Genomic DNA, 25,353 nt, shown 5'->3' with positions numbered 1-25,353 from the left:
CACTTCCCCTTATTACCTCCACTTCTGACACATATATCCTCTTTGTCAATACTTCCTCACTCATTCTCCCTATGTGTCCAAACCATTTCAATACACCCTCTTCTGCTCTTTCAACCACACTCCTTTTATTACCACACATCTCTCCCATTCTTTCATTTCTTACGCGATCAAACCACCTCACACCGCATATTGTCCTCAAACATTTCATTTCCAACACATTCACCCTCCTCCGCACAACCCTCGCAACCATATAACATTGTTGGAACCACTATTCCTTCAAACATACCCATTTTTGCTTTCCGAGATAATGTTCTCGCCTTCCACACATTCTTTAACGCTCCCAGAACTTTCGCCCTCTCCCCCACCCTGTGTTAATGACATAGCCTTTACTAGGGTCTCAGCTACCCGTGCCGTCTCAGGTAACAGAAAAAAGTGATTGTTTTAACAAAGGTTAATGACATGACGTTAGAGAGGAAAGTCCTGATGAGTGATATCATGTTTGAGATGTACTCCTGACTATTTGACACCAGTCAGACGGTGGCGCTGTGCCACGGTCATGCAAACCTCTTGAGACTGAATACGAAAACAACATCGGTCGAGCTTCTCAATAATTGTCACACTGCACACACCCGGGTTGGCTGACTCAGGAACTCCTCGAAGATTTGATATTTTGATCATTTACTAATCGGATTAATCGTATCAAGAAATTGTAATGACAGAGTTGTCTTCCTTCCAGCGATACACCAGCGTAGCCTTGGTGTAGAGAAAGCGAAGAGTGAGGAGACATAGCCACAGTCATGTGCAGACTGAGACCTGGGAGAGTCTATTCCACCAGTCGGGAAATCCTGTGATACGTAATCAATCATCATTTTCACGAGTGTGTTGAGACGAACGGCTGACGTCAGATGACAAGGACATATAGTGTGATTCCAGGGGATGGTGAATGTTGCAAAGAATTGGATATAAGTGCACTAAGGAGAGAACTCATGTAAGGCCACGATCATATACAGATCCGGTTCGCTTATCTTCCTCACGTGACACCATTCTTAAATGACTGAAGTTGTTACATTCAAATTCTAATCCACTTTTGATGCTACTTCCATTAGAGCGACTGAAAGAATAATAAAATTAAAGTTATACTAATTATCATTTCTCAGGTTCATGACACCAGTACCACCATGACTTGGGGTTGTTCATGGCACTTTTACATACAGGAAAATAGTCCATCTGCAAATGATAAGATGCAACGAGACATCCAGACACATTATCCACAATGCTCATGAATTCCTCTGGTAAAAACATCATACATAGACATTTCTTTATCTAACAGTAACTCCACTCTACATAATTTGGATACGCAACCTCGAGCTATTATCAAAATGTTCTAGACTCTCCCAAGAGATGGATCTACGTTAATATTCCCTGCAGGAGTTGCCTGCCAATCTTAAGATCCTTTGTTATATTAATACCATACAGAAGGTGTAGACACAACTGATCTATCAACTGCTCCATGAAAGATCATCTTTGGACATTCAGGTCAGACAAGTTAGTCTTATAATGTAACACACGACACAGAGTATGACCATCACCAGCACATGGGACATGATGATCCCCGGCCGGGAGACGGAGGTATTGTCTCCACCACCCAACTCATCAGGAACACTTAACATCATTTCTCTCGTGGTTATGATACTCATAAATAGATTTATTGCCTCAAGTAACCAAAAGTCTATACGGGTTTGACCCACCCATGTGAAGGGGTAAGCAGTTAAAGATGATAATTATGAACAAAAATTTTTCCAAAAGATACGTTGAAATCGATTATAGATATATACAAAAATCATCAATAAATGTCAAAACCTACAATGAACGACAGGTAAAAGTAACAAATGTTTAGGAATGATAAAGATGCAGTAGTGAGATGTAGTGGTCTTATTGTAAGCACACTAGATATATGATGAGTCAGGACGATGGCAGAGACAACAGAAGTTGTGCTGGATTATGATGGCCAGATTGCTAAGAATAAGTGAAATAAGGATATTGTGTCACCGATAGGATAGATCTACACGTAAATATCAATAACATGATAACTAGCATTATCTGTATCACCATCTTCCTCGTCACACAAGTGATACATAAATGAGGATATGAACGATTAAGAAATCTTGTATAAACAGTTTCAAAAATATTAAATATTTACCGTAACTAACTGGTTCTCTGGGTGGCTTGGTGGTTGCTGATGGTTCAGTTGGTGGTATCCTGGTCCCTGCCTGGTAGTAAGTATCATGTTCGTTACGTCTAAACTACTTTCATCGTGTTACCCACACATCTTCCCCAGGTCTTCAGCATACACAGCATCCATGTACCAGCAGCACCAGGAGTGCACACTACCGGACCCTCAGAGATAGTCAGCTGGGATGAGATTACTTGGTCCTCTCCAGTGAGATGTTGTGTGATGTCTTCCCTGGTAAGGGTTGCCATATCTTTCTTCAGTCAGTGATATGACAATCTCCCGTTACCTGCATCTACGGCTGGTGATGTTTTACCACCGTGTCCCATTTTCTTTCGAGGCCAGTGTCTCAGAGGAATTTCTTACCAAACAGCAGAGACGCATACATGTGCATTTTTTTTACGTTGGAGGTTCCAGTCACGGACATAAGTCCACATCAAGAACGTGCCTTGATTGAAATATAGAAATGATTAAGAAGGGGAAAAAGAAGATACCAGAGAAAGTGTCTACGAATCTTGGAGGAAGTGAGAAAACCGTCTTTTGAATGTGTCAAGTCATATTCATTACGAAACACATGAGACAATAGAAAGTTCCAAAAAGCCTACTCTTGAGTTGCCAGCGATCACACAGTAATCATGTGACGCAGAAGCTTGCCGAGTATTGCGTGGTCTAACAAGTGATGGGGGTACACAGGCAGCCAGCCCTCGGGAGCTAAAGCCAAAGTAATACCTATAGAAGAAGGAAAGTGAACCAACATTGCGGCGTAGGGCAAGAGGGTCAAGACTTGAAGTTAGCCTGGGACGGTCTATAAGGCTTGCCTCTGAAGATCATAAAAGTTAGAACAGACAATGTCCCGGTGCCTTTGCTGGCTGACATCATCTCCTTAGTGTATTCAGGAGATCTTCAACACGTCCTCAAATATGATTACTGACATCACCAACCACTATGATGTCTGCTTGATGCTGTACATTTGCCGGTTGGGAGATGAAGGACAACTCATCTGGGCACGTCTGCACTTGCTGGTCGTCAGAACGTGAGACTTGCAGTAAGTACCAGTGATCGCCGACCATCGTTTTCTATGAGAGATAAGAACACCTGAGGGTTGATCACACACCACACTGACGCTGTCAGCCTTACAATGGGAATCAATGACTGTGATAACTATCGGTATGTACATAGATTAGAATGTTTCTCTCTTACGAAAACATACTTACAGAAACGAGTAAACAGATTAAACGAAAACACACACACACACACACACAAATCCAAACACCAGTTTTGATTTTTTTTTGAGAGAAGTTTCGGCATTAACCTTAAACAGTGCTTATCAACGACGCGACGACTCACAAAGTTTCTGTTCGTCTCAAAAGTTTAGCTGTTAGGTTAACGAATGTCATAAGTCTCTCGCTCTCCGGATATTTCACTTGAAAGAAATAAAGATTTATAACAATCAAATGTTATGAGACGTCGCTCCTCGCTGTATTTTCTGATGGTTGGATCACCGCCCACATTCGTGCATAACTTTTCCCTAAGGGTTGTATACACAGCACAAAATCGATCTATCCATCGGTGAACGATAGGTCTCAGAATGATCACCTGTTAACTTTAAGAGGTTGTTATACTTCAGAATGTTTCGTCCGCATGTCGTATTATGTTATTAAAAGTGTAAAGATCGTTTTTGCGTTGTGTGATTTTTAGGGAATAAGACTCGGTATCTCGCTGAGTACACAGGAACGAGAGGTAACATAATATCATGTGAAGCAGAGACACACGTCCGCCGGCAGAAACAGGGTGGAGGCATCGCGATGGCTCCAGTGAAAGACACATGTAACAAGTCTTGGCGATGTTACTTGATTCTGTTGATGGAAGGAGCCGATCACTTGTGAGTTCTGCTCCCTCATGTGTCGCACTGGCACTCACAAAGTGGCACAGGACCTCTACTCTCGGGTGTACGCTCTGAACATTATGGCAGTGTGTCAGTGAATCCACTTTACATGATAATCAAAATGGAAGGAAGATGAAAACGATTAGTTCAGTACCACTACAGAACGGATGTAGGTAGATGGAGATGTTTGTGTAGGACGTAACAACATTCTTTTTCTTGTCCATATCTGGTGCCAGTTTGCGTTCTGAGGGCATCTAGTGTGTATGTTGCTTTTGCGTTGAGGACACTTAATGTGTGTGTTGCTTCTGTGTTGATGCTGTTAGCGTAGGGAGTGAATGTCGTGTGTGTGACTTGTACATAAATGCTGGAATTAAAATGACTGAGGATAATACATGGCGTGAGGAGAGTTGATCGCGCATGAAATGTTAGGGTAAGAGAGAGAGAGAGGTGTCGGTGATAAGAAGGGTATGGTTGAGAGACCTGAAGAGGATGTGCTGAAATGGTATGGACGTACAGAGAGGATGAATGAGGAAAAGCTAAGAGAATATTTGTGTCAGGGGTAAGCGGGAAAAAGCAAACGGGACAAAGAAAATGGGGAGACCAAATTGGAGATGGGGGGATGGAATGAAAGATGTTTTGAGTGTTCGGATTCCAAGCATGCGGGAGGGAGCGAGGTACACAGGAAGCAACGTGGTATCAATGGGCTGAAAGAGGGCATAGGAAGCGGTCACGGCAAACTGTGGAAGGGTCTATGGATACGGGGCAGTGGTTTCGGTGCATTACACATGACAGCTAGAGAGTGGAGGTGAATGAGTGAGGCCACTAACTGACCCGCTGCGTGGGAAACGTCGAACATCACCCATCCCTACAACACTACAAACATCGTCTCAGTACATCTCAAGCCCCTTCATACCCACGATGCTCCTACCATAAAGACGACACCAAACACTTACTACTGTACTTATTGTACATAAACATACACACATCACAACACTGTGTGACAAGTAGGCCCGACCGGTGGACGTGGCCAGCTTCCTGAGTGACCCTGGGCCAGGGAGTATGTAGGTAAGTATATACATGGGAAGCACATTGGAGAGGACAGTAATTGGTGGGATTAGGAAGTAAAGTTGCTAATGAAAGAGAAAAGTGGGACGTTTGGGCGATATCTATAAGAAAGGAGTGCAAATGATTGGGAAATGTACAAGGGAAAGCGACAGGTCAGAAGGAAGGTACATGGAATGAAACAGAAGGCAAATGAGAGTTAGGATTAGAGAGTATCAGTGAATTTTAGAGAGAAGAAGATGTTTTGGAAGTAGGTTAATAATTTTAAAAAAAGACAAGAGAACAAATAGGAACATCGATGAAGAGGCAACAGAGGAAGTGGTAACAGCTAATGATAAAGTGAGGAGGAGATGAAGTGAGTATATTGAAGGACTCTTATATGTGGCAGATGTAGGGTGTTTTGGACGGCGTGGTGTATGAACTGAGTCACGGAAAGTGGTTTAAAGAAGAGAGGTGGTGAGAGTCCTACGTAATATGAAATGCCGCATATATATATATATATATATATATATATATATATATATATATATATATATATATATATATATATATATATATTATATATATATATATGTATATATATATATATATATATATATATATATATATATATATATATATATATATATATATATATATATATATATATATATATATATATATATATATATATATATATATATATATATATATATATATATATATATATATATATATATATATATATATATATATATATATATATATATATAGAACAGAGGACTGGGCCCCTGAGGGAATCTCCTCACCTGGCCCCCTTTTCTGTTCCTTCCTTTGGAAAAAAAAAAAAAATGAGAAGGGAAGATTTCCAGCCTCCCGCTCCCTTCACTTTTAGTCGCCTTCTACGACACGCAGGGAATACGTGGGAACTATTCTTTCTCCCCTATCCCAGGGATAAATATATATATATATATATATATATATATATACATATATATATATATACATATATATATATATATATATATATATATATATATATATATATATATATATATATATATATATATATATGTATATATATATATATATATATATATATATATATATATATATATATATATATATATATATATATATATATATATATATATATATATATATATGTAAGGCATGTGTACGTGTAGGAAGAGAGGAAAGTGATTGGTTCTCAGTGAATGTAGGTTTGCGGCAGGGGTGTGTGATGTCTCCATGGTTGTTTAATTTGTTTATGGATGGGGTTGTTAGGGAGGTAAATGCAAGAGTCTTGGAAAGAGGGGCAAGTATGAAGTCTGTTGGGGATGAGAGAGCTTGGGAAGTGAGTCAGTTGTTGTTCGCTGATGATACAGCGCTGGTGGCGGATTCATGTGAGAAACTGCAGAAGCTGGTGACGGAGTTTGGTAAAGTGTGTGGAAGAAGAAAGTTAAGAGTAAATGTGAATAAGAGCAAGGTTATTAGGTACAGTAGGGTTGAGGGTCAAGTCAATTGGGAGGTGAGTTTGAATGGAGAAAAACTGGAGGAAGTGAAGTGTTTTAGATATCTGGGAGTGGATCTGTCAGCGGATGGAACCATGGAAGCGGAAGTGGATCATAGGGTGGGGGAGGGGGCGAAAATTTTGGGAGCCTTGAAAAATGTGTGGAAGTCGAGAACATTATCCCGGAAAGCAAAAATGGGTATGTTTGAAGGAATAGTGGTTCCAACAATGTTGTATGGTTGCGAGGCGTGGGCTATGGATAGAGTTGTGCGCAGGAGGATGGATGTGCTGGAAATGAGATGTTTGAGGACAATGTGTGGTGTGAGGTGGTTTGATCGAGTAAGTAACGTAAGGGTAAGAGAGATGTGTGGAAATAAAAAGAGCGTGGTTGAGAGAGCAGAAGAGGGTGTTTTGAAATGGTTTGGGCACATGGAGAGAATGAGTGAGGAAAGATTGACCAAGAGGATATATGTGTCGGAGGTGGAGGGAACGAGGAGAAGAGGGAGACCAAATTGGAGGTGGAAAGATGGAGTGAAAAGGATTTTGTGTGATCGGGGCCTGAACATGCAGGAGGGTGAAAGGAGGGCAAGGAATAGAGTGAATTGGAGCGATGTGGTATACAGGGGTTGACGTGCTGTCAGTGGATTGAATCAAGGCATGTGAAGCGTCCGGGGTAAACCATGGAAAGCTGTGTAGGTATGTATATTTGCGTGTGTGGACGTGTGTATGTACTTGTGTATGGGGGGGGTTGGGCCATTTCTTTCGTCTGTTTCCTTGCGCTACCTCGCAAACGCGGGAGACAGCGACAAAGTATAAAAAAAAAAAAAAAAAAAAATATATATATATATATATATATATATATATATATATATATATATATATATATATATATATATATATTTATATATATCTTTTTCTTTCTTTCAAACTATTCGCCATTTCCCGCGTTAGCGAGGTAGCGTTAAGAACAGAGGACTGGGCCTTTGAGGGAATATCCTCACCTGGCCCCCTCTGTTCCCTCTTTTGGAAAATTAAAAAAAAAAAGAAATGATGAGAGGGGAGGATTTCCAGCCCCCCGCTCCCTCCCCTTTTAGTCGCCTTCTACGACACGCAGGGAACACGTGGGAAGTATTCTTTCTCCCCTATCCCCAGGGATAATATATATATATATATATATATATATATATATATATATATATATATATATATATATATATATATATATATATATATATATATATATATATCTTTTTCTTTTTTTCTTTTAAACTATTCGCCATTTCCCGCGTTAGCGAGGTAGCGTTAAGAACAGAGGACTGGGTCTTTGTGGAATATCCTCACCTGGCCCCCCTGTTCCTTCTTTTCGAAAATTAAAAAAAAACGAGAGGGGAGGATTTCCAGCCTCCCGCTCCCTCCCCTTTTAGTCGCCTTCTACGACACGCAGGTAATACGTGGGAAGTATTCTTAATCCCCTATCCCCAGGGATAAATATATATTTTTTTTATTTATCTTTTATTATACTTTGTCGCTGTCTCCCGCGTTTGCGAGGTAGCGCAAGGAAACAGACGAAAGAAATGGCCCAACCCCCCCCCCCCCCATACACATGTACATACATACGTCCACACACGCAAATATACATACCTACACAGCTTTCCATGGTTTACCCCAGACGCTTCACATGCCTTGATTCAATCCACTGACAGCATGTCAACCCCGGTATACCACATCGCTCCAATTCACTCTATTCCTTGCCCTCCTTTCACCCTCCTGCATGTTCAGGCCCCGATCACACAAAATCTTTTTCACTCCATCTTTCCACCTCCAATTTGGTCTCCCTCTTCTCCTCGTTCCCTCAACCTCCGACACATATATCCTCTTGGTCAATCTTTCCTCACTCATTCTCTCCATGTGCCCAAACCACTTCAAAACACCCTCTTCTGCTCTCTCAACCACGCTCTTTTTATTTCCACACATCTCTCTTAACCTTACGTCACTCACTCGATCAAACCACCTCACACCACACATTGTCCTCAAACATCTCATTTCCAGTACATCCATCCTCCTGCGCACAACTCTATCCATAGCCCACGCCTCGCAACCATACAACATTGTTGGAACCACTATTCCTTCAAACATACCCATTTTCGCTTTCCGAGATAATGTTCTCGACTTCCACACATTCTTCAAGGCCCACAAAATTTTCGCCCCCTCCCCCACCCTATGATCCACTTCCGCTTCCATGGTTCCATCCGCTGCCAGATCCACTCCCAGATATCTAAAACACTTCACTTCCTCCAGTTTTTCTCCATTCAAACTCACCTCCCAATTGACTTGACCCTCAACCCTACTGTACGTAATAACCTTGCTCTTATTCACATTTACTCTTAACTTTCTTCTTCCACACACTTTACCAAACTCAGTCACCAGCTTCTGCAGTTTCTCACATGAATCAGCCACCAGCGCTGTATCATCAGCGAACAACAACTGACTTACTTCCCAAGCTCTCTCATCCCCAACTGACTTCATACTTGCCCCTCTTTCCAAAACTCTTGCATTTACCTCCCTAACAACCCCATCCATAAACAAATTAAACAGCCATGGAGACATCACACACCCCTGCCGCAAACCTACATTCACTGAGAACCAATCACTTTCCTCTCTTCCTACACGTACACATGCCTTACATCCTCGATAAAAACTTTTCACTGCTTCTAACAACTTGCCTCCCACACCATATATTCTTAATACCTTCCACAGAGCATCTCTATCAACTCTATCATATGCCTTCTCCACATCCATAAATGCTACATACAAATCCATTTGCTTTTCTAAGTATTTCTCACATACATTTTTCAAAGCAAACACCTGATCTACACATCCTCTACCACTTCTGAAACCACACTGCTCTTCCCCAATCTGATGCTCTGTACATGCCTTCACCCTCTCACTCAATACCCTACCATATAATTTACCAGGAATACTCAACAAACTTATACCTCTGTAATTTGAGCACTCACTCTTATCCCCTTTGCCTTTGTACAATGGCACTATGCACGCATTCCGCCAATCCTCAGGCACCTTACCATGAGTCATACATACATTAAATAACCTTACCAACCAGTCAACAATACAGTCACCCCCTTTTTAAATAAATTCCACTGCAATATCATCCAAACCTGCTGCCTTGCCGGTTTTCATCTTCCGCAAAGCTTTCACTACCTCTTCTCTGTTTACCAAATCATTTTCCCTAACCCTCTCACTTTGCACACCACCTCGACCAAAACTCCCTATATCTGCCACTCTATCATCAAACACATTCAACAAACCTTCAAAATACTCACTCCATCTCCTTCTCACATCACCACTACTTATTATCACCTCCCCATTTGCGCCCTTCACTGAAGTTCCCATTTGCTCCCTTGTCTTACGCACTTTATTTACCTCCTTCCAGAACATCTTTTTATTCTCCCTAAAATTTAATGATACTCTCTCACCCCAACTCTCATTTGCCCTTTTTTTCACCTCTTGCACCTTTCTCTTGACTTCCTGTCTCTTTCTTTTATACATCTCCCACTCAATTGCATTTTTTCCCTGCAAAAATCGTCCAAATGCCTCTCTCTTCTCTTTCACTAATACTCTTACTTCTTCATCCCACCACTCACTACCCTTTCTAATCAACCCACCTCCCACTCTTCTCATGCCACAAGCATCTTTTGCGCAATCCATCACTGATTCCCTAAATACATCCCATTCCTCCCCCACTCCCCTTACTTCCATTGTTCTCACCTTTTTCCATTCTGTACTCAGTCTCTCCTGGTACTTCCTCACACAGGTCTCCTTCCCAAGCTCACTTACTCTCACCACCCTCTTCACCCCAACATTCACTCTTCTTTTCTGAAAACCCATACAAATCTTCACCTTAGCCTCCACAAGATAATGATCAGACATCCCTCCAGTTGCACCTCTCAGCACATTAACATCCAAAAGTCTCTCTTTCGCACGCCTGTCAATTAACACGTAATCCAATAACGCTCTCTGGCCATCTCTCCTACTTACATAAGTATACTTATGTATATCTCGCTTTTTAAACCAGGTATTCCCAATCATCAGTCCTTTTTCAGCACATAAATCTACAAGCTCTTCACCATTTCCATTTACAACACTGAACACCCCATGTATACCAATTATTCCCTCAACTGCCACATTACTCACCTTTGCATTCAAATCACCCATCACTATAACCCGGTCTCGTGCATCAAAACCACTAACACACTCATTCAGCTGCTCCCAAAACACTTGCCTCTCATGATCTTTCTTCTCATGCCCAGGTGCATATGCACCAATAATCACCCACCTCTCTCCATCAACTTTCAGTTTTACCCATATTAATCGAGAATTTACTTTCTTACATTCTATCACATACTCCCACAACTCCTGTTTCAGGAGTATTGCTACTCCTTCGCTTGCTCTTGTCCTCTCACTAACCCCTGACTTTACTCCCCAGACATTCCCAAACCACTCTTCCCCTTTACCCTTGAGCTCCGTTTCACTCAGAGCCAAAACATCCAGGTTCCTTTCCTCAAACATACTACCTATCTCTCCTTTTTTCACATCTTGGTTACATCCATACACATTTAGGCACCCCACTCTGAGCCTTCGAGGAGGATGAGCACTCCCCGCGTGACTCCTTCTTCTGTTTCCCATTTTAGAAAGTTAATACAAGGAGGGGAGGATTTCTGGCCCCCCGCTCCCGTCCCCTCTAGTCGCTTTCTACGACACGCGAGGAATACGTGGGAAGTATTCTTTCACCCCTATCTTCAGGGATAATATACATATATATATATATACATATACACATACACACACATACACATACATACGCACATATACACACACACACACACATACATATATATACATATGAAAAATGTAAGAAACAATTTAGAAAACTGAAACTTCTAGCTTGAAATGAATGAAAAAATGAATGTCACATAATGGTTCAACCTCTGGCTATGGAAAAAGGAAATGTATAATTTATTTACACAAATGTCAATAGCAGATTTCATCAATTTAACCACTGTATCAATAAGCTTCAATGTCTAAGCTACATTTTTCTCCAATTTCACTATTTTCTTGTCAAAACACCATGTATGAAAACTATCACTCCAGTAACACAACTATAAACATTTACTTCCTCTTTAAAAAAGTTCTGGGGAAGTCTGTCTCGATATATATATATATATATATATATATATATATATATATATATATATATATATATATATATATATATATATATATATATATATATATATATACAGCGCTGGTGGCTGATTCGGGTAAGAAACTGCAGAAGCTGGTGACTGAGTTTGGTAAAGTGTGTGGAAGAAGAAAGCTGAGAGTAAATGTGAATAAGAGCAAGATTATTAGGTACAGTAGGGTTGAGGGACAAGTTAATTGGGAAGTAAGTTTGAATGGAGAAAAACTGGAGGTAGTGAATTGTTTTAGATATCTGGGAGTGGATTTGGCAGCGGATGGAACCATGGAAACGGAAATGAGTCAGGGTGGGGGAGGGGGCAAAAGTTCTGGGAACGTTGAAAGATGTGTGGAAGACGAGAACATTTTCTCGGAAAGCAAAAATGGGTATGTTTGAAAGAATAGTGGTTCCAACAATGTTATATGGTTGCGAGGTGTGGGCTGTAGAGAGGGGTGTGCGGAGGAGGGTGGATGTGTTGGAAATGAGATGTTTGAGGACAATATGTATGTAATGAAAGGGTAAGAGAGATGCATGGTAATAAAAAGAGTGTGGTTGAGAGAGCAGAAGATGGTGTTTTGAAATGGTTTGGTCACATGGAGTGAATGAGTGAGGAAAGATTGACAAAGAGGATATATGTGTCAAAAGTGGAGGGAACGAGAAGTGGGAGACCAAATTGGAGGTGGAAAGATGGAGTGAAAAAGACTTTGAGCGATCGGGGCCTGAACATGCAGGAGGGTGAAAGGCGTGCAAGGAATAGAGTGAATTGAAACAATTTGGTATACGGGATCGACGTGCTGGCAATGGATTGAATCAGGGCATGTGAAGCGTCTGGGGTAAACCATGGAAAGCTGTGTAGGTATGTATATTTGCGTGTGTGGACGTATGTATATACATGTGTATGGGGGTGGGTTGGGCCATTTCTTTCGTCTGTTTCCTTGCGCTACCTCGCAAACGCGGGAGACAGCGACAAAGCAAAAAAATATACATATATATATATATATATATATATATATATATATATATATATATATATATATTTATATTTATTTATTTTGCTTTGTCGCTGTCTCCCGCGCCTGCGAGGTAGTGCAAGGAAACAGACGAAAGAAATGGCCCAACCCACCCCCACACACATGCACACACATATACACGTCCACACACGCAAACATACACACCCACGCATCCCAATATACCCACGTATATACACGCACAGACGCACACATATACGCACATGCACACAATTCACACTGTCTGCCCCTACTCACCCCCATCGCCACACCGCCACACACGGAATAACATCCCCCTCCCCCCTCATGTGCGCGAGGCAGCGACAAGAAAAGACAACAAAGGCCCCATTCGCTCACACTCAGTCTCCAGCTGTCATGCAATAATGCCCGAAACCACAGCTCCCTTTCCACATCCAGGCCCCACACAACTTTCCATGGTTTACCCCAGACGCTTCACATGCCCTGATTCAATCCATTCTCAGCACGTCGACCCCGGTATACCACATCGATCCAGTTCACTCTATTCCTTGCCTGCCTTTCACCCTCCTGCATGTTGAGGCCCCGATCACTCAAAATCTTTTTCACTCCATCTTTCCACCTCCAATTTGGTCTCCCACTTCTCCTCGTTCCCTCCACCTCCGACACATATATCCTCTTGGTCAATCTTTCCTCACTCATTCTCTCCATGTGCCCAAACCATTTCAAAACACCCTCTTCTGCTCTCTCAACCACGCTCTTTTTATTTTCACACATCTCTCTTACCCTATTATTACTTACTCGATCAAACCACCTCACACCACATATTGTCCTCAAACATCTCATTTCCAGCACATCCACCCTCCTGCGCACAACTCTATCCATAGCCCACGCCTCGCAACCATACAACATTGTTGGAACCACTATTCCTTCAAACATACCCATTTTTGCTTTCGGAGATAATGTCCTCGACTTCTACACATTCTTCAAGACTCCCAGGATTTTCGCCCCCTCCCCCACCCTATGATTTACTTCCGCTTCCATGGTTCCATATATATATATATATATATATATATATATATATATATATATATATATATATTGGAAGAGGTCACAGCGGTGTTCGTGATCTAGTGTATGCATAGAACCACGAGAAAGCTGAAACACAACAAGTTCCCAATTGCACTTTCGTGTAATGATCAAATTGTGATTCTTTTATCTCCCCTGACGAGGTGATTATTACACGAAAGTGCACTTGGGAACTTATCGTGTTTCATTTTCCTTGTGTTTCTAAGCATATATACACACAGACACACACAAATTGGGAGGTGAGTTTGAATGGTGAAAAACTGGAGGAAGTGAAGTGTTTTAGATATCTGGGAGTGGATCTGTCAGCGGATGGAACCATGGAAGCGGAAGTGGATCATAGGGTGGGGGAGGGGGCGAAAATTTTGGGAGCCTTGAAAAATGTGTGGAAGTCGAGAACATTATCCCGGAAAGCAAAAATGGGTATGTTTGAAGGAATAGTAGTTCCAACAATGTTGTATGGTTGCGAGGCGTGGGCTATGGATAGAGTTGTGCGCAGGAGGATGGATGTGTTGGAAATGAGATGTTTGAGGACAATGTGTGGTGTGAGGTGGTTTGATCGAGTAAGTAACGTAAGGGTAAGAGAGATGTGTGGAAATAAAAAGAGCGTGGTTGAGAGAGCAGAAGAGGGTGTTTTAAAATGGTTTGGGCACATGGAGAGAATGAGTGAGGAAAGATTGACCAAGAGGATATATGTGTCGGAGGTGGAGGGAACGAGGAGAAGAGGGAGACCAAATTGGAGGTGGAAAGATGGAGTGAAAAAGATTTTGTGTGATCGGGGCCTGAACATGCAGGAGGGTGAAAGGAGGGCAAGGAATAGAGTGAATTGGAGCGATGTGGTATACAGGGGTTGACGTGCTGTCAGTGGATTGAATCAAGGCATGTGAAGCGTCCGGGGTAAACCATGGAAAGCTGTGTAGGTATGTATATTTGTGTGTGTGGACGTGTGTATGTACATGTGTATGGGGGGGGTTGGGCCATTTCTTTCGTCTGTTTCCTTCCGCTACCTCGCAAACGCGGGAGACAGCGACAAAGTATAAAAAAAAAAAAAAAAAAAAAAAATATATATATATATATATATATCCCTGGGGATAGGGGAGAAAGAATACTTCCCACGTATTCCCTGCGTGTCGTAGAAGGCGACTAAAAGGGAAGGGAGCGGGGGGCTGGAAATCCTCCCCTCTCATCTTTTTTTTTTTTCCAAAAGAAGGAACAGAGAATGGGGCCAGGTGAGGATATTCCCTCAAAGGCCCAGTCCTCTGTTCTTAACGCTACCTCGCTAATGCGGGAAATGGCAAATAGTATGAAAGAAATATTTATATATATATATATATATATATATATATATATATATATATATATATATATATATATATATATATATATATATATATATATGAACAAGTCTATTGAATACACTTGGTAAAGTATATGGGAAAGTGTTGACTAAGAGTGGCACATGCACACAACATTTGACAGGGAAAGAGCAGCGTGGCATCAGGAGAGACAGAGGATGTGTGGGCCAGGTATATACTCTGAATATTTTGTGAGGGAAAATGCTTGAAAAAGAGATGAATTACACGTAGCACACATGGATGTGGAGGAAGAATATCATAGTGTTGGGAGAGGACAAGTGAGAGGTACTACATAGATATAAGGCTTTTGTAAAGTTAGGTAACTGAGTGAGGATCTGGTATCATGAGGCGACACATCCTCACATTTTATGTTGATGATGTACTGAAATGTGTAGACGTTCCTTCCCTCCACCTTCCCAGTCACCCGCTGACTCCACTACACAGGTCTGCGTGAGGAATGCTGAATATTTGTGAGAAAGATATGCAATACCGCCAGACGCAGGATAATATTTAGCAAGAATCTCTTCTATTTGAAGCCAAGAATTTCCGACGTACGCTTTATATTGGCAGGCAGGGGGGGGGGGGGGGATGGCTTCTCTGATGCTCGTAATCGCTTACAGAATATTTACAACTCGACTTCCGGTAAACAAATTCTTCATCACATACGCTGATACAGGAGGAGGGAGGGAGGGAGGGATGGAGGGAGGAAGGGAGGGAGGGAGGGAGGGAGGATGGAGGGAGGGAGGGAGGGAGTTGAGCAGGGTAATGGAAGGGACGGGGGAGGTGCTGGGGTAGGCATATAGGAGGCCATTACACAGATACTCTGGAGGTAAGTGGTAGACCCAAGCCCTACTGCAGGGCTGGATCTGGCACATTATCATGACCAGCCAGGGAACACGCTAGTATTGTGACCCCTAGTACACGCATGATGACCCTGATAGATGCATGGTGACCCTAGTACACGCATGATGACCCTGATAGATGCATGGTGACCCTAGTACACGCATGATGACCCTGATAGATGCATGGTGACCCTAGTACACGCATGATGACCCTGATAGATGCATGGTGACCCTAGTACACGCATGATGACCCTGATAGATGCATGGTGACCCTCGTAGACGCATGATGACCCTGATAGATGCATGGTGACCCTAGTACATTCATGATGACCCTGGTAGATGCATGGTGACCCTAGTACACGCATGATGACCCTGATAGATGCATGGTGACCCTAGTACACGCATGATGACCCTGGTAGATGCATGGTGACCCTAGTACACGCATGATGACCCTGATAGATGCATGGTGACCCTAGTAGACGCAAGGTGACCCTGGTAGATGCATGGTGACCCTAGTACACGCATGATGACCCTGGTAGATGCATGGTGACCCTAGTACACGCATGATGACCCTGATAGATGCATGGTGACCCTAGTACACGCATGATGACCCTGATAGATGCATGGTGACCCTAGTACACGCATGATGACCCTGGTAGATGCATGGTGACCCTAGTACACGCATGATGACCCTGGTAGATGCATGGTGACCCTAGTACACACATGATGACCCTGATAGATGCATGGTGACCCTAGTACACACATGATGACCCTGATAGATGCATGGTGACCCTAGTACACGCATGATGACCCTGGTAGATGCATGGTGACCCTAGTACACGCATGATGACCCTGATAGATGCATGGTGACCCTAGTACACGCATGATGACCCTGGTAGATGCATGGTGACCCTAGTAGACGCATGGAGACCCTAGTAGATGCATGGTGATCCTAGTAGACGCATGGTGACCCTAGTAGACGCATGGTGATCCTAGTAGATGCATGGTGACCCTAGTAGATGCATGTTGACCCTAGTAGACGCATGGTGACCCTAGTAGACGCATGGTGACCCTAGAAGACGCTTGGTGACACTAGTAGATGCATGGTGACCCTAGAAGACGCATGGTGACCCTAGTAGACGCATGGTTACCCTAGAAGACGCATGGTGACCCTAGTAGACGCATCGTGATCCTAGTAGATGCATGGTGATCCTAGTAGACGCATGGTGACCCTAGTAGACGCATTGTGACCCTAGTAGACGCATGGTGATCCTAGTAGATGCATGGTGGCCCTAGTAGACGCATGGTGACCTTAGTAGACGCATGGTGACCCCAGTAGACGCATGGTGACCCTAGTAAATGCATGGTGACCCTAGTAGACGCATGGTGACCCTAGTAAATGCATGGTGACCCTAGTAGACGCATGGTGACCATAATAGATGTATGGTGACCCTAGTAGACGCAAGGTAACCCTAGCAGACGCATGGTAACCCTAGTAGACGCATGGTGACCCTAGTAGACGCATGGTGACCCTAGTAGACGCATGGTGACCCTAGTAGACGCATGGTGATCCTAGTAGATGCATGGTGGCCCTAGTAGACGCATGGTGACCTTAGTAGACGCATGGTGACCCCAGTAGACGCATGGTGACCCTAGTAAATGCATGGTGACCCTAGTAGACGCTTGGTGACCCTAGTAAACGCATGGTGACCCTAGTAGAAGCATAGTGACCCTAGTAGACGCATGGTGACTCTAGTAGACGCATGGTGACCCTAGTAGACGCATGGTGACCCTAGAAGACCCATGGTAACCCTAGTAGACGCATGGTGACCCTAGTAGATGCATGGTGACCCTAGTAGATGCATGGTGACCCTAGTAGACGCATGGTGACCCTAGTAGACGCATGGTGACCCTAGAAGACCCATGGTAACCCTAGTAGACGCATGGTGACCCTAGTAGATGCATGGTGACCCTATTAGACGCATGCTGACCCTAGTAGATGTATGGTGATCTTAGTAGACGCATGGTGACCCTATTAGACGCATGGTGATCCTAGTTGACGCATGGTGACCCTAGTAGATACATGGTAACCCTAGTGCACACATGGTGACCCTAATAGATGTATGGTGACCCTAGTAGACGCATGGTGACCCTAGTAGGCGCATGGTGACCATAGTAAACGCATGGTGACCCTAGTAGAAGCATGGTGATCCTAGTAGATGCATGGTGGCCCTAATAGACGCATGGTGACCTTAGTAGACGCATGGTGACCCTAGAAGACGCTTGGTGACCCTGGTAGATGCATGGTGACCCTGGAAGACGCATGGTGACCCTAGTAGACGCATGGTGACCCTAGTAGATGCATGCTGACCCTATTAGACGCATGCTGACCCTTGTAGATGTATGGTGACCTAAGTAGACGCATGGTGACCCTATTAGACGCATGGTGATCCTAGTAGACGCATGGTGACCCTAGTAGATGCATGGTGACCCTAGTAGACGCATGGTGACCCTAATAGATGTATTGTGACCCTAGTAGATGCAAGGTAACCCTAGCAGACGCATGGTGACCCTAGTAGACGCATGGTGACCCTAGTAGACGCACGGTGACCCTAGTAGACGCATGGTGATCCCAGTAGATGCATGGTGGCCCTAGTAGACGTATGGTGACCTTAGTAGACGCATGGTGACCCCAGTAGACGCATGGTGACCCTAGTAAATACATGGTGACCCTAGTAGACGCATGGTGACCCTAGTAGACGCATGGTGACCCTAGTAGAAGCATGGTGACCCTAGTAGACGCATGGTGACTCTAGTAGACCCATGGTGACCCTAGTAGACGCATGGTGACCCTAGAAGACGCATGGTTACCCTAGTAGACGCATGGTGACCCTAGTAGATGCATGCTGACCCTATTAGACGCATACTGACCCTAGTAGATGTATGGTGATCTTAGTAGACGCATGGTGACCCTATTAGACGCATGGTGATCCTAGTAGACGCATGGTGACCCTAGTAGATACATGGTAACCCTAGTACACACATGGTGACCCTAATAGATGTATGGTGACCCTAGGAGACGCATGGTGACCCTAGTAGACGCATGGTGACCATAGTAAACGCATGGTGACCCTAGTAGACGCATGGTGACCCTAGTAGATGCATGCTGACCCTATTAGACGCATACTGACCCTAGTAGATGTATGGTGATCTTAGTAGACGCATGGTGACCCTATTAGACGCATGGTGATCCTAGTAGACGCATGGTGACCCTAGTAGATACATGGTAACCCTAGTACACACATGGTGACCCTAATAGATGTATGGTGACCCTAGGAGACGCATGGTGACCCTAGTAGACGCATGGTGACCATAGTAAACGCATGGTGACCCTAGTAGTCGCATGGTGACCCTAGTAGACACATGGTGACCCTAGTAGACGCATGGTGACCATAGTAAACGCATGGTGACCTTAGTAGTCGCATGGTGACCCTAATAGATGTATGGTGACCCTAGTAGACGCATGATGACCATAGTAAACGCATGGTGACCCTAGTAGTCGCATGGTGACCCTAGCAGATGCATGGTGACCCTAGTAGACGTGTGGTGACCCTAGTAGATGAATGTTGACCCTAGTAGACGCATGGTGACCATAGTAAATGCATGGTGACCCTAGTAGAAGCATGGTGACCCTAGTAGACGCATGGTGACCCTAGTAGATGTATGATGACCCTAGTAGACGCATGGTGACCCTAATAGATGTATGGTGACCCTAGTAGACGCATGGTGACCCTAGTAGATACATGGTAACCCTAGTACACACATGGTGACCCTAATAGATGTATGGTGACCCTAGTAGACGCATGGTGACCCTAGTAGACGCATGGTGACCCTAGTAGACGCTTGGTGACCCTAGTAGAAGCATGGTGACCGTAGTAGACGCATGGTGACCCTAGTAAATGCATGTTGACCCTAGTAGACGCATGGTGACCCTTGTAGATGCATGTTGACCCTAGTAGATGCATGGTAACCCTTGTAGATGCATGTTGACCGTAGTATACGCATGGTGACCCTAGTAGATGCATGGTGACCCTAGTAGACGCAAGGTGACCCTTGTAGATGCATGTTGACCCTAGTAGACGCATGGTGACCCTTGTAGATGCATGTTGACCCTAGTAGATGCATGGTAACCCTTGTAGATGCATGTTGACCGTAGTATACGCATGGTGACCCTAGTAGATGCATGGTGACCGTAGTAGACGCATGGTGACCCTGGTTAGCACAGTCAGGGTACATGATACATGGTCACACTAGTTGGCAGTATGGCCATGATGGTGAGGGAGCCTGGGTAACCCAAGTGACAGTGTTGAACGTAGGGTGACCTTACGACCTGCAGTGACGGTGTTTGACATAGAGATTCTCTGTGTCACACTGACTTTACTGAGTACACAGTGACTCAAGGCGGCAGTGTACGTGGTGGTCCTGGGACGTGGGTGAGGCTGCTACTCACGCGGTGACCTGGAGGTGCTACAGTGACCGTGAGCTGGGTACGGTCCTGAGCGGTGACCTGGAGGTGCTACAGTGACCGTGAGCTGGGTACGGTCCTGAGCGGTGACCTGGAGGTGCTACAGTGACCGTGAGCTGAGTACGGTCCTGAGCGGTGACCTGGAGGTGCTACAGTGACCGTGAGCTGGGTACGGTCCTGAGCGGTGACCTGGAGGTGCTACAGTGACCGTGAGCTGGGTACGGTCCTGAGCGGTGACCTGGAGGTGCTACAGTGACCGTGAGCTGAGTACGGTCCTGAGCGGTGACCTGGAGGTGCTACAGTGACCGTGAGCTGGGTACGGTCCTGAGCGGTGACCTGGAGGTGCTACAGTGACCGTGAGCTGAGTACGGTCCTGAGCGGTGACCTGGAGGTGCTACAGTGACCGTGAGCTGGGTACGGTCCTGAGCGGTGACCTGGAGGTGCTACAGTGACCGTGAGCTGAGTACGGTCCTGAGCGGTGACCTGGAGGTGCTACAGTGACCGTGAGCTGGGTACGGTCCTGAGCGGTGACCTGGAGGTGCTACAGTGACCGTGAGCTGGGTACGGTCCTGAGCGGTGACCTGGAGGTGCTACAGTGACCGTGAGCTGGGTACGGTCCTGAGCGGTGACCTGGAGGTGCTACAGTGACCGTGAGCTGGGTACGGTCCTGAGCGGTGACCTGGAGGTGCTACAGTGACCGTGAGCTGAGTACGGTCCTGAGCGGTGACCTGGAGGTGCTACAGTGACCGTGAGCTGGGTACGGTCCTGAGCGGTGACCTGGAGGTGCTACAGTGACCGTGAGCTGAGTACGGTCCTGAGCGGTGACCTGGAGGTGCTACAGTGACCGTGAGCTGGGTACGGTCCTGAGCGGTGACCTGGAGGTGCTACAGTGACCGTGAGCTGGGTACGGTCCTGAGCGGTGACCTGGAGGTGCTACAGTGACCGTGAGCTGAGTACGGTCCTGAGCGGTGACCTGGAGGTGCTACAGTGACCGTGAGCTGGGTACGGTCCTGAGCGGTGACCTGGAGGTGCTACAGTGACCGTGAGCTGAGTACGGTCCTGAGCGGTGACCTGGAGGTGCTACAGTGACCGTGAGCTGGGTACGGTCCTGAGCGGTGACCTGGAGGTGCTACAGTGACCGTGAGCTGAGTACGGTCCTGAGCGGTGACCTGGAGGTGCTACAGTGACCGTGAGCTGGGTACGGTCCTGAGCGGTGACCTGGAGGTGCTACAGTGACCGTGAGCTGGGTACGGTCCTGAGCGGTGACCTGGAGGTGCTACAGTGACCGTGAGCTGGGTACGGTCCTGAGCGGTGACCTGGAGGTGCTACAGTGACCGTGAGCTGGGTACGGTCCTGAGCGGTGACCTGGAGGTGCTACAGTGACCGTGAGCTGAGTACGGTCCTGAGCGGTGACCTGGAGGTGCTACAGTGACCGTGAGCTGGGTACGGTCCTGAGCGGTGACCTGGAGGTGCTACAGTGACCGTGAGCTGGGTACGGTCCTGAGCGGTGACCTGGAGGTGCTACAGTGACCGTGAGCTGGGTACGGTCCTGAGCGGTGACCTGGAGGTGCTACAGTGACCGTGAGCTGGGTACGGTCCTGAGCGGTGACCTGGAGGTGCTACAGTGACCGTGAGCTGAGTACGGTCCTGAGCGGTGACCTGGAGGTGCTACAGTGACCGTGAGCTGGGTACGGTCCTGAGCGGTGACCTGGAGGTGCTACAGTGACCGTGAGCTGGGTACGGTCCTGAGCGGTGACCTGGAGGTGCTACAGTGACCGTGAGCTGGGTACGGTCCTGAGCGGTGACCTGGAGGTGCTACAGTGACCGTGAGCTGGGTACGGTCCTGAGCGGTGACCTGGAGGTGCTACAGTGACCGTGAGCTGGGTACGGTCCTGAGCGGTGAGGTACACAGTGGTGCACACATGATGGTTCACGAGGGTGTGGGCCAGTCCTGTGATATGGTGGCTCGGGGGGTCTGTGTGGGCGGAGGTAAAGTACTAAACGTACGGTGTACATGAGAGTGGGAGGGACGGACTTGTAACACGAGACTTGAGGAGTTATGACAAGGTTATACCTGCTGGAGGATAGTAATGATATCCTGATATGATGATCATATTTGTGGTAGAAACATGACGATAAAGCAGAGGGCAGCACCTTCCCTGCCCATCACTCACACCTGCACAACAACTGACAAGTTAAACAGCAGAGAGGAAACACCTTGTAGCGTGAGGAGAGTGTACTGCCCTGCTCACTGTGTAGGAGTTAGTGTGAGGAGAGTGTACTGCCCTGCTCACTGTGTAGGAGTTAGTGTGAGGAGAGTGTACTGCCCTGCTCACTGTGTTGGAGTTAGTGTGAGGAGAGTGTACTGCTCTGCTCACTGTGTAGGAGTTAGTGTGAGGAGAGTGTACTGCTCTGCTCACTGTGTAGGAGTTAGTGTGAGGAGAGTGTACTGCCCTGCTCACTGTGTAGGAGTTAGTGTGAGGAGAGTGTACTGCCCTGCTCACTGTGTAGGAGTTAGTGTGAGGAGAGTGTACTGCCCTGCTCACTGTGTTGGAGTTAGTGTGAGGAGAGTGTACTGCTCTGCTCACTGTGTAGGAGTTAGTGTGAGGAGAGTGTACTGCCCTGCTCACTGTGTTGGAGTTAGTGTGAGGAGAGTGTACTGCCCTGCTCACTGTGTAGGAGTTAGTGTGAGGAGAGTGTACTGCTCTGCTCACTGTGTTGGAGTTAGTGTGAGGAGAGTGTACTGCCCTGCTCACTGTGTTGGAGTTAGTGTGAGGAGAGTGTACTGCCCTGCTCACTGTGTTGGAGTTAGTGTGAGGAGAGTGTACTGCCCTGCTCACTGTGTTGGAGTTAGTGTGAGGAGAGTGTACTGCCCTGCTCACTGTGTTGGAGTTAGTGTGAGGAGAGTGTACTGCCCTGCTCACTGTGTTGGAGTTAGTGTGAGGAGAGTGTACTGCTCTGCTCACTGTGTTGGAGTTAGTGTGAGGAGAGTGTACTGCTCTGCTCACTGTGTTGGAGTTAGTGTGGTGGAGAGTGTACTGCCCTGCTCACTGTGTTGGAGTTAGTGTGAGGAGAGTGTACTGCTCTGCTCACTGTGTTGGAGTTAGCGTGGTGGAGAATCGTGTGGTGGGAGCACTGGCTTCAGCTGGCTCCTCCACCACACACACAACTCCAGCTGGTTCTAATGGACACAACTCCAGCTGGTTCTAATGGCTTCCAACCAGGAATTTAAATGTCTGTTTCTTCCTTGTTGTCACAGACATATATACTGATAGCATACATCATTAGGGGTAATTATCACGGAGAGGGGTTAATCAGTGTTAATTAGTAAGCCTCACGGAATACAGATTCTACCACGAGTAATTATGACAATATGGTATAATTAGTGCGGTCAGTAGTAATTGATAAGACCAAGAGTAATTAGTACATCCAGGAATAAATGGCCATATGATGTAAGTTGCACTTCGTCTTACTTTAGGTTATCAAAAAGTTCAGGGTAATTAACAGGCTCAAAGGTAAATAACAAGTCCTGAGGCAATTAGTTAACTCGCGAAGGAATTGGTCGGGCCGGAAATAACTACTGTGGCCAGAGGTAATTAGTACGGTCAGGGATGATAAATACAACCATGGCTATTAACAAGCACAGGGGTAATTAGCATGGCCAGGAGTAACTAGCAATAATAGAAGTAATCATTACACCCTGGGGAAGCTAGGTACAATCTAGTATGGCCAAGGGTAATCAGTACACCCTGCAGTAATCAATACGTACGACCAAGTGTAATTCATATGCAAGAGGGTAATCTGTAAGCCCTAATGGGTACAAAGTACCTTCAAAGATGATCATTACGGCCAGGGGTAATTATCATGGCCATGGGTAATAAGTACACCTAGGGTTAATTAGTACGCCTTAAGGGGTACAGACTAGTACAACTGGAGGTAATACGCAGGCCCAGGGGGTAATTAGTATGACAAAGTGTGCTCACTGCGACCAGGGGTAATATATACGCATAGGGGTAATTAGTTTGACGCATGGAATGGTTAGTACCACCACGGATGAGGTAATACAGCCAGGGGTACGCACAGGGGTAATCAATACAGCCAGGGGTACGCAGAGGGGTAATCAATACAGCCAGGGGTACGCAGAGGGGTAATCAATACAGCCAGGGGTACGCAGAGGGGTAATCAATACAGCCAGGGGTACGCAGAGGGGTAATCAATACAGCCAGGGGTACGCAGAGGGGTAATCAATACAGCCAGGGGTACGCAGAGGGGTAATCAATACAGCCAGGGGTACGCAGAGGGGTAATCAATACAGCCAGGGGTACGCAGAGGGGTAATCAATACAGCCAGGGGTACGCAGAGGGGTAATCAATACAGCCAGGGGTAAGCACTTTGCCCGTAGGAGAAGTTAAGACTACCTGGGGTAATTAGTAAAGCCAGAGGTAATTACTACGTCCCATGGGTTACTTAGTACTAGCAAGGGTAATTACTGCGGCCGATGGTAATTAGTATGCCCATTTTTGCACAGCTAGGGGTAATCAGTTGTAAGATTACATACTACTATCAGGGGGTAACTGGGGCGATTAGAGGTGATTACTGCTCACTGGGTAATTAGAATAGCTCAAGAGGGTATCTA

The sequence above is a fragment of the Panulirus ornatus genome, chromosome 18 (genome assembly GCF_036320965.1).
Source record: "Panulirus ornatus isolate Po-2019 chromosome 18, ASM3632096v1, whole genome shotgun sequence".
In the NCBI taxonomy this organism is placed as follows: Eukaryota; Metazoa; Arthropoda; class Malacostraca; order Decapoda; family Palinuridae; genus Panulirus; species Panulirus ornatus.
This window is presented reverse-complemented; position numbering follows the sequence as displayed.